This window comes from Hibiscus syriacus, unplaced genomic scaffold, assembly GCF_006381635.1.
Source record: "Hibiscus syriacus cultivar Baekdansim isolate YM2019G1 unplaced genomic scaffold, ASM638163v2 tig00110174_pilon, whole genome shotgun sequence".
Lineage (NCBI taxonomy): Eukaryota > Viridiplantae > Streptophyta > Magnoliopsida > Malvales > Malvaceae > Hibiscus > Hibiscus syriacus.
The window spans coordinates 317,901-330,000 of NW_024062612.1; positions in this window are offsets into that span (position 1 = coordinate 317,901).

Below are 12,100 nucleotides of genomic sequence, written 5' to 3' on the forward strand. Positions count from 1 at the left end.
TTTCATAACAATGAACCATGGCCTACATTACGTGCCTTAAAAGTCCCTTCCAATCATACATGGATTTCTGAACGGAAGAGATTATCTTCAGATTTCATCCCGCCCATCATTAATCTTTATTTAAAAGGTTTTCTAAAATCTTTAATGAATGATAGATAAAATATGAGAAAATAACAAAGGGGTTCAAAATGTAAATTCTGAATAACGTCTTGAAACCAAATGAGGATTCGAGTTGAAAACCTGAAAAGTTGGCTCGAATATGAAGATTGTACAACTATTGCATAGGGGGCGATCGTACAAATCCCTTGATAAGGCATCACATAACCCGAATGAGATCATGAGAGCTGAGAGTATGAGAACACTTCTAATGGACGAGTACAGAAGATACTCCGTCAGACCAGTGAACATCAAAGAAATGAGAACACCATACTTTTGACCAAAAATAACAACCTGAGACATTTTATATTTTCCTTACTCAACCATATCTCAAAGATAGCATTAATCTTGACACTTGTCAAATAGCTATAATTTATTGAAGGATTAAAAGAGTAATTAATTCTTTGATATATAATGAACTCTTGTTTTATGATTTATCAATTGTGAAACCTTGAAAGGACAATATTTTCAAATCTTCAATTAAACACTTTTCATAACCTTTTAATTAATATTTTTAGACTTTTGAAAATAAAAGAGAAGAAAAACGTTTTTCAAACAAGAAAATCTCTCTAGAGTGGATCTTGGTAGTTGACATGTGGCTCAGACACAAAGCTCATGATTAGAATCAGTGCTGAAGCAAGAAACATCGAATGTTGGGGCATCTTTGGAGATTTAAAATCATGAAGTGAACGATCAGATCTTCTGAAGACCTGTCCTCCACATGCAAGAATAAGCAGAGTATCTGTCGTCTTTGAGATTGTTTCTCTCGAAACAAAATGTTGTCTCGCTAAAACAACTTTTCTTGAAAAACAAAATTTTTTCGCGCTGACAATTTCTATCAAAACAAATTTCGTCTCACTTGAGACATTTTTCTTTGAAACACAAATATTTGAGTTTGTTTCCCTTGAAAAAAATTTGTCTCCCTTGAGATAGTTTCCCATAAAACACAACCTGTGAGATTGTTTCCCTTTAAACAAATTTTGTCTCCCTTGAGATAATTTCTCATAAACATTAACCTTTGAGATTGTTTCCCTTGAAACAGTTTTGTCTCCCTTGAGACAGTTTCCCATGAAACACCCATCTTTGAGATCGTTCCTTGAACGAATTTTGTCTCTCTTGCGACAGCTTCTCTTGAAGCATCATCTTTGAGTTGTTTTCTATTGAAACCAAAATCCCTAAAGTGGTATATCATCCTCATCGCGTAGGAACCGTGTCATCCCCCGACCAGACCTCCTCATCACGTAGGAGCTTTGTCACCCCTAGATAATTAGTCGACCTCATCACATAGGAACCATGTTATCATCCCTAAAGATGGCTTATCGTCCTCATCACATAGGAACTGTGTCATCCCCGACCAGACCTTCTCATCACATAGGAGCCGTGTCACCTTTAGATAACCAACCGTCCTCATCCCGAACCATGTTATCACCCTTCCTAAAGATGGCCAAAACTCTTCATCACATATCCGTGTCATCCACCGAGTAGATCTCCTCATCACGTAAGTCGTGTCACCCTTAGATGACTAAACTCTTTATCACGTATGAGCATGTCATCCCCCAACAACAACACATTAAATTTCAAAACCAAAAAAAGAACCGAACAAAAATTGGTTGTCTTTTTCGTCCTTGCCCCATTCTTGTTAACGCAAAATGTGCAAAGAGGGGCAACTGTAAACACCCGTTTTTGTCCGGTCTACAAAATATTTTTTTAATTATTATTATACCATCTTTCGAACCCTGTACCCAAAAAGCATTAGCCAGGATCTTCCTGCTTCGAACTTCGAAAATAAGGCCTCAAAACCCTTTTCATAATAAATAATAGGTAAGCTAAATAGTGATAGGCTCACGTCAACTCACTGCACTTGGGTTCGTTAGATCATCCGGGTCCTCCTCCAGAGCTGGAATTCTTGTGATTGCGTTTTCCTCGGGCTTAGGCTTAGAACAAATCTTTTCCTCAATGTGCCTAACCTACTTGCTTGGCCGTATCAGGATCCTACACTACATCCACAGCGGTCGTGGAACAAAAAACCTGAGCTGGGAGCGAACTCCAGGTGAAAATACTATTATCATTATCATTATTATTATTAACATAATTACACTTATTTTGCAGGTTTAATAATTGAAGCCTGATTACAAGAAGCCCAACAGCAAGTGACTCAACACCCCAAATACAAGAACCAACTGGCCCAATAATAGAAGCCCAATCCAGCAACCACTCAGCAGACCCAGTTCCAGAACCCGATTCCAGAACCAACCCCAGCAACCCGATCCAGGATCTGGACCCGATCAAGCTCAATCTGAACCGGCCCACAATCCGACCGACTCACCTAAGGTTTCATCATAACCCTAGGTAGCTTCTGCAACCGCCGCCTGTTGCTCCTACCACCGATTGGATTTGTGACGTTTTCACCTATAGTGACCAATATCATCATCAAAAGTAAAGCAATGACAGAAAACCCAATAAAATATCATCAAATCCCGATGGATTGACTGGGAACAAGAACATAAAAGGAAAAAACATAGAGATAAGAGGAGATTCGGTTTTGAGGGAAAATATATCAAAAGGCTCGGTGGAGGAAAAAAATACAAAAGATAACGAATGGGGCCATTTGAAAAAATAATGAAAGAAAAAAAGAGAGGGATTTCGGGGGTTCAGAGAAAAAGGAGAGGTTTTTGTGAGAAGCATCCTAACCAAACGAAAACAAAGAGAAAGAGAAGAAAAAGAGCAACCTTAGTCCACGCTCGTCAGAGGTAAAAAGATAGCCGATTTTCTCATTTTTTCGAAAGGTATATTATTAGATCTAGTGGGCTAGGGTGAGTTTTAGGCTATGGGGAGGATGGATTGTTGTTGAGGGCGTTGAGAGGCTTCGGCTAGGGGTATTTGGTCGCTCTGGCCGTCGGGCACCACCGTGAGCGCTGCCGACGACAACAAGCTTCCTTTCCCCGATGAGGGGAAGGTTGAGAGAGTTCTCAACTCTCCATCTCTTTGGTTTTTTTGGAAAAGAAGAGAAATTAAATGGAGAAGGAAAGCTCATTTTGGGGCTTAAATGTTGGGAACAAAACGACGTAGTTTTGACACTCTCTTTATCCGTGTTTTTTTATTTAGGGTGTAGTAGTTGTATAGGTCCCTATTGCTTTGTAATCTCTTGATTTGGTCATTAAATGGAAAATATTATTCTGTTTCAAGCATGTATCTTTTAATACTTTCATTTTAATTTCTATCTCATGTATTATACCATTTTTTGTTATGTTTGAATATGGAAGCTGTTTGTTTTTTTGTTGATATTTGAATTTGGACATCATATTTGCAAATATTCTATTTTAGTCACTGTTTGGCATTTGGTTTAATTAGTATTTGCTCCTTTATGTTTCTGGTCCTTATTTTATGTAGTACCTATGTAGACACTAAATTTTTGTCCCGGTTTTATTTATAATTATTATTATATTATTTATTATATTTTTTATTTTAATATTATTATTACAACCAGGCCCAGATTACAATACCCAATACCCAGAGCCCAATTCTGGCCCAAAAGACTGGCCCAACCTAATAACAAACCCTAAACCCTCTTAGGTTTCAGCATCATCTCTCAGCCGCCTTTCTTCTCAACCGTTGGATCTGGCCTTGATCCAACGGTCCTCAGATGTGACAGAGGAAACCCTAGGGTATCATTACCCTAGGGCCACGCGGCGCCGCCCCAATTTCCAATCACCGCCGACACTCTTTCCCACCAGCTGTTGCAACCACGTCTACCGAAGACTCCAGAAGGCCGGCCGTAGCCGCACACGTCTTCCCCAAACAGTGATCACCACTGGAAGTCCGGTGACTCACCGAAGAGCCCCTTTTGGACCGGTCCGATGGCCACACCGGTGAGGGCTATAAAGCCATCACCCCATCTGCGAGCAAAAAAAAACGAGACATAGAACACAACAGAGACGAAGAAACAACAAAAACAGAGAGAGATACAAAAACTACCAACGATCCCAGTCAACAACAACACAGCAACAAAAAAAGGGGAGAGAAGCTTACCAAAGAAGCCTTGACCATCACCGGAAGCATTAAGCATCGCCGGAGAACAGAAAATACCGAAGGTATTTTTCATAGATTTACTCCGATTAGGAGTCTTTTTGGGGAAATAAAGGTCGGATTTGGTCTTAGGGTGTTTAGATCTACATTTTAGGTGAATTTGGGGAATTTCCGACCACCGGAGGCGGTGGTCGGTGGCGGACTTTACGGCGGCAGACGGCTGCCGGACTCCCTTCGGTGAGGGAATATAGAGAGAGGCCAGAGAGAATTCTGGCTCTCTCTCTACTTGAGAGAGAAAAAAAATGAAATGAAGGCTGGCCCGAAGGGCCAGCCGTTTTGGACCTTAAAAAGGCCTTCCCAAACGGCGTCGTTTCGGGAAGGACTATTTGTGCAATTTTAAATTGTTAAATCCCGTCCGCACCATCAAGATTTGTAAACTTTACATTTTATCACTAAATCAAATTTATAATCCTTTTAATTTGGTCTCTAAATTTTATTTTTATATTTTAGCCCTTAACCGTATTTATAAATATTTAGGATAAATAACAGGATTAATCCCTTAATTTTAATAAATAATATTTTAATCCCTAGTTTATATTTTAATTTATTTTATTCTAATATCCGAATTTTAGATAATTTTTTTTAGTCACTAATAAATAAAATAAAGAAATAGCATGTTTAATCCCTATAATTTTGATTAATTATGAATTAGGTTTTTAATTTTACTTTTACTATAATTTAGTCATTTATTTTAAATGTTTTCATTTATTTTACTACTTTTAAATATATCGTTCTAGTTGTATTTTTATTGCTTTAATTTTACTTGTTTATTTTTAAATATTTTTATATTCATAAATATATATAATAATAATAATTTTTTTTAAATAAATTATTTTAATATTTATTTTCAATATCGAAGAAAAGGACAGTCTTAATACAACTGGATGTCCTATTCTGGTATTTTAAAATTTAATAATTAATTTTTTAAAATACTATTTAATTTAAATTAACATTTATCAATATCAAAGAAAAGAGCTGTCTTAAGGCACCTAGAAGTCCTTTTCCGATATTTTTAAATATTTTTTTTATAATTTTGAAATAATAGGATTATAAATTAAATATTTTTAATTTTTAATATTTTTAATAATAGACAATTTATAATTAAAAAGTACCAATTTTGGGCGTTGTAGGGGTGCTAATCCTTCCCTAAACGTAATCGACCACGAATCCCTTTTTATTATTAAAAAGAACGAATTTTTGGTTATAAACGCAGATCAGTTCATTTTTTTGGTTTTTCTTAAAACTCTTTTAAAAAATAATTTTTAGGTATTCGACCTACCTGACCCAAAAGGCCGATGGCGACTCCCAAATTATTTTCAAAACCATTTATTCACATAAATTTTCCCGCCAAATTTAAAATTTTCGTGCCCGGACGAAAACCGGTTACGACAGCTTGGCGACTCCGCTGGGGACTGGTCAAACTTTTAAAAATCAATTATAATTGTCTCTATTAATTATAATTAAAATTTCATATTTAATTTATAATTTTTTATATATATATACATATTATTTTATAGTATTTATATATATTATTAATATTTCATTTTATTTACAAGTATTTTATTTCATTATTTATTTTTCTGTCAAAGGTTTGAACATTTCTCCTCACACACAACACTTGCATTGCATTACATAAAGCTCTATAATTGAGTTGTCCCTTTTAAGTGGGAGTGAAAGCGACATCTTCGTGAGAATTTATTCTCCGTGTCAGACCTAGCAAGTAACTTTCGAGGTTCATATGCTCTATGTCTTCGTGAGAATTTATTCTCCGTGTCAGGTATAGAGAAATGTATCCCCTCGAATTGAACTCGATCCACTTTAGTCTGTGATGGACTAGGGTTGAGGGTTAGCAACCCAAGGGGGCACTAACAAGGACAGTTCGAGTACCTTTACTCTTAGGTCTGAAACCCTGCATATAAAAAACCCTAGAAACTCTTCCGATCTGAAGTCATGCCGAAATTTTGTCCAAAATAGGTGTACACACAGGAGAAATGAATTCTAACTTTCCTGTTAATTTATTTATTTCTTATTGATTAAATTACATGTATATTCAAATTATTTAAATTTAGAAAAAGCATGTTTAAATAAAAATATTTAGGTAATGTTATTATTAATTTCTTTATTATATAAACTAATTCATTTCTTTTGTGTGTTCTTTATTTTTTTTCTGTTTGCATAGCATCATACAGGATAAAAGGCATTGATCCTTGTGTTAATTGTCTCATTGGAAAGCCTTCATCCATGGATAAAAAGTGTTCAAATCAAGTAATTCTAAACTCAGAAGTAAGACAGTGGGCTGAGGATTTACAAAGACAAGAAGGAGACAGTCTGCAGGATGATTATGTATCTGACTTAGCCAGTTATGCTCCAGTTTCGCTAAAAAGAAATGATATGCAAGATTTGCGAAGTATTTGGGAAAGTTGGGATTCAAATAAAAATTACAGTTTTATCAAACTTACGGAGACATCCCATATTTGCTCTATGTTGAAGTTGATGATGAATTACTCAGAGCCCTAATTCAATTCTGGAATCCAGGGTACAATTGCTTCACTCTCAATAAGAGGAATTGGTCCCTACTATTGAAGAGTACACAACTTTGCTACATATCGAAGGGGCTTTGGAAATCGAATCTATTCAAAGTCAATTAAAACTCAACCCTTTCGAGTTAAATTAGCAAAGATTGCCGTGGTACGAGAAGAATGGGTGGCATCCCGTACAAAACAAAAAGGCGAAAGCGAAGGCATTGCGTGGACCAACATTAAAGAACTTATTCAGTCATCCAGATATTAAAGTACGATTCGATTTATTTGCTCTGGGTATGTATGGTATGGTCATCTTCCCAAAGTATTGGGATATGTTGAAGCTGCAGTGGTAGATTTGTTTGAACAGCCACCGAAAAAGATTAATCCTGTTTTCTGCAATCCTAGCAGAGACCTTCAGATCGTTAAATGCTTGTAGAAGGCTAGGAGGTGGACGATTCTCAGTGTGTACCCAGTTGTTATATGTTTGGATCCGTAGTCATTTCTGGAGGACAGAAAAGGTTTCATACCGACGTTTTAATACGGATTACTCACCATTAAAAGAATTTCTGGAGCAGGAATGGCCGAAAGAAATTAAGAAAGATATGTGGATTAATGCCTTTCGAAATCTGCAAAGCAATGACATTGTTTGGCGAGCCCCGTGGCAAATACAAAGGGAATTCTTTTACAAATGTGGAGATTACAACTGGATAATGCTCGGATTATGGGGAGGAATTGGATATGCACCACTTCTGGTCATAAGACAGTATGAGGGTCGTCAATTTGTACCTGTCACTGCTGGATTACAGTCGTCTGAATTCGCATTCCGCAGCAAAAATTATAAAAGAAGTATCATGGAAGCCGTTACAGCTTGGAAAACAACTTTTTGTATCCGAGCTAAAGCAGCAAAAGAAATGCTGACTCCTGATTATGAAGAATGGAGATCTGTCAGGAAAATTGAAAATATTCCTCTACCAGATCAAAAAGAGGATATCTCTATGGAAGATCGCATTAAGGTGGTTACATCAGAGATTGAAATCCTGAGAGCTGAGTTTGAAGCAGAAAGAGAAGGCTGGACGAAAGAATTAGAGCAAATGAGACAAGATAAAGCTATGTTGGGTGTTGACATTGACTTTCATTCATCACAATGTGCAATGTTGAGAAAAGATAAAGAAAAAGTTGATGATGAATTCAGAGCATTACAGAAAAATTATCAGGAGTTATATAAATCCCGGAAAGCATCAGGATCAAGCCAGGCAACAATACAAATGACCAGAGAATTGAACATCGAGAAAAGACGAGTTGAAGATCTGAAAGGAAAAAATAGCCGTCTACTCAAGAGCCTTGAGAAAGGAAAGAAAAAAATGGAAGATTTTGAGGTTGACAGAAGAGAGCGAATTATAAAAAGCAAGGCTGAACACCGTGAGATCATGAATGAAATGCAAAAAGAAAGGGATCGAGCCAAAGATTTAGAAGAGATGAAGAATGACATCTTTGATAAATTTGAAGGTGAGAAAAATATCATGTTCAAGGGATTTGAATCTGAAATGAACCAGCTGATTGCTGAACTAGAAGTCAGAGGCCAAAAGATGGAAGAATACAATATCGAAAAAGAAAAATGGGAGTTAGAAAGAAAAAATTTCAACACCAGACTTGAGGTAGAGCAGGAAGTGGCTAGCAATTGGATGCAAAGATGCAGAAACAAGGATGTTCAAATCCAGAAGCTTAATCAAAGAACGCAAGAAACACGAACAAAACTTGAAGAAGATCTGGATCAGTTTAGAAATAAAAACTCAGAGTTTAATGCTTACATTTTGCAACTTGAAGAATCATTATTTCAAGAAAAGGTTCGTCTAGGACCTAATGATCTCAAAGAAAGTAATGAGGAAAGTGCTTCACTGCGAAGACGCATTAGAGATCTTGAAAAAATTCTGCATAATTGTCAAGTCAGGATCACTGAGTTAGAGCAAACTCTTGAAGGAACGAATGAACAATGGCAAAAGTCAACTGAGTTCTATGTTGAAAGAAGTGAAGAAAGAAGTAATATGGTGTTCGAGGTCATGGTACAAATGAGTGAAGTTGCTAGATATGTTGGGGAACTAGCTGTTGAAGCCAAAATAATTGAGCATCACGTTGATCCAGTTTCTAAGTGCGGAAAGAAGGTGTCATGGTTAATGAAAGAAATTATAGAGCTTAATAGTAAAGCTATGCCTTATCTGTAGTTATGAATTATTATAAAGAAACTTTTGTATGCCGATGAAAGTTGTTCTATGACAGTTAACTTTTTGGGATCAATACCTTTTTTGCATACATACATTTTGCATACATTCATCATTCATTTCATAATTGTCTTTATGAATAATTTTATTATTTTATTTATTAAGATAAAATTCATTAATTAAAATTTGGAAAAAATAATATTAAAAGATTTTTTCAATCGCAGTTATTCTGGCCAAAAGAGAAATACAACATCACTACGGTACTAGACAAGCTACTAAGAGAATTATGGAGGATAAAATACAACGTATTGAGGAACATCATAATAAAGAACAAGCAGAAATGAGAATGAAGCTGGAGAAAATTGAAGCCAATATTGCAAATTCACAAGACAGCATGATGCAGAAAATAGAGGACATGTTTAAAAGACAGGCTATTATTGGAAAAATGCCTGAAAATCCTGTATCTTTCGAACCTATGTATCCTCTAGGTTTTCCACCAGAACCAATTTATCATTCTGGTACTACACCTATACAAATCAATGCTCGTACATCAGCATTTCAAGAAGCCAAACCACATGAAAATCAACAAGTGGATCCTGCATCTTCAAGCAAAAATCCGCTTATATCAGATGTGAAAATAGGGGATTTTAATACTGAACATTTAATCCCAGATTTGAATGAGCTGAATGAGAAACAAAAAGTAAATGAAGAATTGACCAGACAGATCAAGAGCTTAGAAGAACGAATGAAATCCGTGGAAATAACTGAATCATTTTATGGGTTTGACGCTAGTGAGTTGAGTTTGGTTCCAGACTTAATCCTCCCCATCAAGTTCAAAGCTCCCGAATTTGATAAATATGACGGTACTACATGCCCTTCATCCCACATTACTATGTTTTGTCGAAGAATGGCGGGATATGTGAAGCACGAGAAATTGTTAATTCACTGTTTTCAGGATAGTTTGACAGGACCGGCTTTAAAATGGTATACTCAATTGACCAAAGCCAACATTAGATCCTAGAAAGATCTGGCTAAAGCATTCTTAGAGCAGTATCGCCACGTAACAGACATGGTTCTTGATAGATGGACTCTCCAAAATTTGGAGAAAAAGAATAATGAAACGTTCAGACAGTATGCCCAGAGATGGCGTGACACTGCAGCCCAAGTTCAACCACCTTTGTCAGAAAAAGAGACCACATTAATATTTGTCCATACATTGAAGGCTCCTTATTTAAATCATCTAATGGGGAATGCAACCAGAAATTTTACAGATTTGGTCATTTCTGGAGAACTCATTGAAAATGTCTTGAAAAGTGGCAAAATTGAATCAAATGAAGGGTCTAGTTCCAAAAGATCTATGTACCGGAAAAAAGAGAATGAAGTCAACAATGCAAATTCTTACAACAAGGATTCATCGAAAAGTGTTACAATAACCCAGCCAAGGGTTAAGAAAGAGGAAACAAACACTAATCGAACAGAGTCCAGAGGATCTCGAAAAGAAAATGAAAGGTTGTCTTTTACACCTTTACCAGTACCATATGCGGAGATCTATGATTCATTGTTAAAAGCAGATTTCATAAGGCCCTATCCTTTGGTTGCCATGCAACCACCATTCCCTCCTTGGTATGATACAAAGGCACACTGTGTTTACCATGAAGGAATTACAGGTCATTCTATTGAAAACTGTTTGGCATTCAAAAGGGTGGTTCAAAATTTGATCAACACTGGGAAGTTGGAATTCAATACACCATCTGCATCAAATCATCCATTGCCAAATCATGGAGATAAAAACGTGAATGCAATTCAGGAAGAGAACAGAAAGAAAGCAAAAACTGACATTTCTAAAATTAAATCTCCGTTTGTTTGGGTATTCCAACAACTCTCTTTAGCCGGTATAATTCCACAACAATTCAGGCCAAAGCAAAATGAAGGCAAGAATTATTGTGAATATCATCAGGAGAAAGGGCATAAAATTCAACTATGTCCTGAGTTTAGGGATTTGGTGCAAAAATTGATGAACAACAGAGAAATAGAATTCTTTGAAGAAGAACCAGGGAAAAAAGAGGATGATGTTTGCTCATCAGAGGATTCTAAACCTAATCAAAGAATAAATGATCCCGTGATCATTATTGTGAAATCATCTACGGCGATTCCTGCACCAATAAAGCCGAAAGTAGTTATCACCACTCCTCTACCATTTCCATACAAAGATACCCGCAGGGTACCTTGGAATTATACTACCAATGTTTCAATGGTAGGAGGATCTGTTTCTCTAGAAAAAACAGAAGAGAAAATACAGAGTTTGGGTATAACATCGACGTCTGAAGCAGTGAGCGAAGTCAGGTTCTTTACAAGAAGTGGGAGATGTTACTCTCCCGAAACATCCAATGCTTCAGAACAAGTGAAAGCAAAAGGAAAAGCCATGGTAATCCCTCAGAAGGTATTTGAGGATGAATCCCCTCCAGCATTCAATGAGCCTGTGACAGAAAAACAAGCTCAAGAATTTTTGAAATTCTTGAAACATAGTGAGTATAGTGTGGTTGAACAACTACACAAACAACAAGCGAGAATTTCTATTCTTGATCTATTGATGAATTCAAAAGCACATAGAAATGCTTTGATGAAAATTCTCAATCAAACATTCATCCCTGAAGATATATCCCTCAATAAACTTGACAGAATTGTGGGACATATAGCCGCTGACAATTACATAACATTCACGGATGATGAAATACCAGAAGGCGGAATGGGGTCGGTAAAAGCTTTGAACATCACGACACATTGTCATGGTCATGTGTTGCCAGGAGTATTGATTGACAATGGATCCGCTCTCAACTTGATCCAGATAAAGTAAAAGCAATTCAAGATCTTCCACCACCCAATACAAAAAAAGAAGTTCGAGGCTTTTTGGGAAGATTAAATTTTATATCTCGGTTCATTTCTCAATTAACTGACAAATGTGATCCAGTGTTCAAATTACTTTGAAAGAATAATCCTGAAGTCTGGAATGAAGAATGTCAAGAAACTTTGGATATTATTAAGAAATATTTATCCAATGCCCCAATTTTAGTATCACCAATACCTGATAGACCATTAATTCTTTACTTGACGGTCTTTGAA